This window comes from Aplysia californica, unplaced genomic scaffold (genome assembly GCF_000002075.1).
Source record: "Aplysia californica isolate F4 #8 unplaced genomic scaffold, AplCal3.0 scaffold00911, whole genome shotgun sequence".
Taxonomy (NCBI): Eukaryota; Metazoa; Mollusca; class Gastropoda; order Aplysiida; family Aplysiidae; genus Aplysia; species Aplysia californica.
This window is the reverse complement of record NW_004798181.1, coordinates 215034-219310: the sequence shown is the minus strand read 5'-3', so window position 1 is coordinate 219310 and position 4277 is coordinate 215034. Positions and strand designations below refer to the sequence as shown.

At 41.8% G+C, this 4277-nt stretch overlaps 1 protein-coding gene across 1 annotated transcript in view; it reads right to left on the bottom strand.

Annotated features, from left to right (window-relative positions):
* LOC101846696 (metalloreductase STEAP4) overlaps window positions 1-3892 on the bottom strand; it is a 6864-nt gene extending 2972 nt beyond the window's left edge. Inside the window, exon 1 of the mRNA XM_035972925.1 lies at window positions 3670-3892. The gene's annotated coding sequence lies outside the window, so the exon portion shown is untranslated. The remainder of the gene's footprint in view (window positions 1-3669) is intronic.
* Window positions 3893-4277: the final 385 nt, after the last annotated feature.

Here is a 4277-nt window from a genome sequence, read left to right as displayed (position 1 = left end):
TGCTATCATAACGGTTTCAACTGCTTATTTCGTTATTTTCATTTACTTTGGGATAGAGTTTGGGGTGGGGGTGGGGGGTGGGGAGGGGGGCTCAAGCCCGTGAGCCGTTCACTACCCACCGCCACTGCTCAGTACCTAGTTTTGAGAAATTCGACGTAAAAAATGTTGAGTTTCTCAACATGTTAAGCTTTTAAAAATGCAATTCTTTGAGTGCCTTGATAATGACCCGAATAATCTTACAATTTTGATAGAGCAGATAGAACATTTTGTTTCTGATTTCAAGGTCTTGGTAACTCAAAAGGCAAAAATGTCAGATAAAACGTTGTAGTTCTAAGGAAGCGGACTTGCAGGTCCTACTTCTTCCATTTCTTTTCAAGGTTTCCCTCTGTCTGCCTCGCTTTTTCTCAACAATAAATGGACGTTATTGTGTCAAAATGATCCTCTTCTTTCAATCTCAAACAGACCCTTGAAGGATCTCCGTGTTAACCCATATAGATGCAGTTTGGATATAAGGGTCAGGATGACAATTAATCTCAGTATCTCAGTAGTAGATAAACGCAATCAGAAGCAGAAACTGTCAACACGAAATATGCAAGTGCCATTCTGACTCATTGTTATAACAGATAGACTAGGGTATTTGGAGCGAGCCACTGATTGTTTCTATAAGTGGGGTAAAATTCTCAGTAGTAAATTTCGACCTGCAAATAATTTTGACTCAGGACGCAAATCAGTTGGGACCGCTTCGTGACCTCACGGGTGGTCTCACAAAAAGTTGATTTAAAAAATGTCTAAATTTGATTTTTTTAAACCCTACTTGTAGCATATAAAAATGTTCAGAATAAAAAAAAAGCTATTCAATGACTCCCGACAAAAGGGTTGAAATGTAAGTGGTTAGAAAAAGGAGGAGAGAGGAAAGTGATGCTGAGGAATTAGAGACAGCGAAAGATCTTGTCAGTTTGTTAGTGTTTGAGCGCTTAATCAGCTGCTGGCACTGTATGCTTCCCGGGAAGCTGAGAATGTTTCGGAGTATTCTATGGTCTGCTGGGTAATCATATAGTGTAAAGCGCATAAGGGCCTGCTGTTGAGCGGGGATATGCGCTATAGAATGAGCCGGAACAATAGCTCTAGATAGAGCCGCTCAGAGCGGCCTTGGGTCAAAACACAAGAGACAGTCAGCCGCTGTGAGTCTAGCAACGCTGCGCGCTGAATCCTTTAACGTCATCACTTTTGCAGTAATACAGCCAGCAGTACAAAATATCCTATCTGGTCAGGTGACCGGAACGAATAATTCTCACTGTCGCATTATTGCGCCAAGTGACTGCAAAGTGTTAAAGATGACTGCCATCGTGTCGATGTGAACGTCTCTTCTTTAAACTAACTCAAAGATTATAGTTGCTGTTGTGAAGCCAAGCTTGAAATAACGGTTCTAGCCATAGATAAGCGCAGTCCGAGACAGAATTGTAAACCGCATGTTGGTATTGGGATGTAATGCACATACCATCCTTGTCTTCACAGATGGACTGCAGATGCAGTACGTGAGGATGCCACTATAGCTTGTTCACTTTCGTCTGTGCGCAGTCCAAAAAAAAAACACAAAAAAAAACCAACAACCCCAAAGCAAAACAACCCCCCCCAAAAAAAAAAATGTAGTTCATTTACCAATAAGTCAATGAGAACGTAACGTTGCACGACACCCCTGAAAGCAAAAATATAAAAGAAAAAAATCTTGATCCCATAATAAAAGGGTTTCTTTATTTGGCCCTTTGTTAAACACAGACCTTTGTATGACGTACACATAGAGGATCACTATAATAAATGATTGACAGTAACCAAGACTACCAATTGCTCATTTAGATACAGCGACACCACCCTGCTCCCAGATTTCAGTGGAACCTTGTAGATGTCCTCCCGACTCCCGACACCGTCATGACGTCTCTGCGTGAGTCTCGAAAAGTGTTCACCTCTTTGTTGGACAAATGGACCGTTTTCCATAGGTGTTAAAATGCGGTGTTGATTTAGAATGGGTACACTTAATTGATGTTTGAGGTATGTTCAGTTAACCCCCATTTTTGACCCGCTTTAGGCTAACGTTAAAGGAAACGTGTCGAAACCTTAGTTTTCAGATACCTTCATTCATAGGCTTCTAGATTCTGACAGTCATCCAACTTTTACACCCGCATGCAAAGACCTGAGGAGATTAAAAAGTGAGATATGCTTTTATCTTTTTTAACTGCGGACAGACGAGAGAGAGGACGCTTTAGTGGGTCTTGTGTCTTTACAATCCCTTGGTTGTTTCTGTTAGTCTGTGGGTCTTACTTCAACCCAGCGCTGAGGTATGTGTCGATCTGGGTCTCTTCAAACTTAAACAGACCAATTAGCTGCTTTAAATAACCTATTTTGGTATGTGTTTTACGGTGCTCGCAACTGCATAAAGCCATTTGAGCGCTCGGGAAACGCAAAACATATTCAGATGGTAGGAACTTTTGAATTTTGTCCCGGTGGCGGCTGAAGCCTACTCTTATCGATTGTGGACCACCAAGGGATCTTTCACGTGCGCAACTTGCACACAGGACCTCCGAGAATTTTCGCCCTTGTCCGAGACGGCTAGGTGTATATCTTTCAGGATTGTGACTGAAAGACAGCTGTAAAAAAGAGCCAAGGCGTAGCAGTAGAAAGGCTGCAGAAAGAGTTAGGAGTCCAGAGGAGGAGGCAAAGGAGGTGAAGGGGTTGGGGCAGAAAGAGGAGGCGAAAGCAGACAAGAGAGCATTACAAGAGAGCAGGGAAGGAGGTCAAAGGAGACAATTTTAGAGAAGCAAATGTTTCTGTCGCTACCCGGATTCGAACCCGGGACCTTTGAATAAGAGGCGAACACATTAAGCTCTAGGCCACGACAGCCCCACTCAAAGTGATTAATTTCAATAGTAATTGGGAAGTAAAGCTCAATATAACACTTCGTTAGAATAATATTATGTAGGAGCATTCTAACTTCCTGTAAACAGAACGTTCAACAACCAGCAGATTTTGGAATAAAAATGTGTGCACATACTATTGTCACCAGAGTTAGGTTATCCTTCTTTTGTTACTGTTTGTTTTGTTGGTTATTTGTGTGTTTTTTGTGTTTTGTTTGTTTGCTTGTTTGTTTGTTTGTTTGTTTGTTTGCTTGTTTGTTTGTTTGTTTGTTTGTTTGTTTGTTTTGTCCCGTGTCCTGATTTTGGTGCCGATCCGATGTTTGTAGTTACGCGAAAATGTGTTCACATGGGGCAAATTGTTCTGTTTCAAGAAGAAAAAAACATGAAAAACACAAAAAGTAAAAGAGGAATTGTTTAGTTGGTGAAGATGATGATGATGATGATGATGAGTATTAATTTTATTTGTTGTTTGTTCTTTTTTAGCACTAAATGAGCGTGATCGTGTAGAAAGATGTACTTCTCTTTACTCACGACACAAGCAGACACCCAAACACTGTCTTGTTCCACCTGCCTGTTCAATGAACTTAAACATCGCAGCGGCAGTGTCAAAGGGAAGCTCAAGATAACGATCATTCCGGCCTCAGATAAGCACAGTCATAAACAGAAACTGTCAACAAGAAGCTGTTGTTGTAATATCCACGTACTAGTACCAAAGATAGTATTTGCTAGTACTATTGTCTCCAGAAATAGGTTAACCTACCATTGTTTTAGGAAATAAGACTCCAGCAGCAATCCGTGCCAGCCACCAGCGCCTATCCGAGTGTCCCAGAACCGAGCCGTTGTGGGAATTTTAAGGAGCGTGCGTGTGCGTGTGTGTGGGCTTACGTCTATCTGTTCAAGAGATCGTTGGAAGGGTTGAGAGACAGATCTGTAACAATGGTTGGGTTGTCGTGTCCTTTTCAGGGCATCAGCCCAATTAGTGTCGCTATATTGTAGGAGGGGGGAGGGGATCGAGCAACTAAATATACATGTGTGTGGCTATACTGCGGAGGTATCAGGCAACTAAATACAGTGAAGTCCGATTAGTAAGAGTTTTACGGCGCTTGCAACTGCAGAGGGTCATATTACAAGGGCACATCAGAGAAGTCCAGTAAAATAAAAATGTGCGAAACCTCCAGATTTTCTTCGGTATAGCTGGGTGTTTGGTATAGAGCAACCTGGTTGCTGTAAAAAGAAAATTAATAAAATCCTGGATTTATATTTTTTCGGTTCATCGCTGTCTTCGGTTTATACGGTTTCCACTGTAAATCAGTATCGTCATGTTCACAATCATATTCACAATCTGTCTCCTCTCCTCCCCCCTCCCCC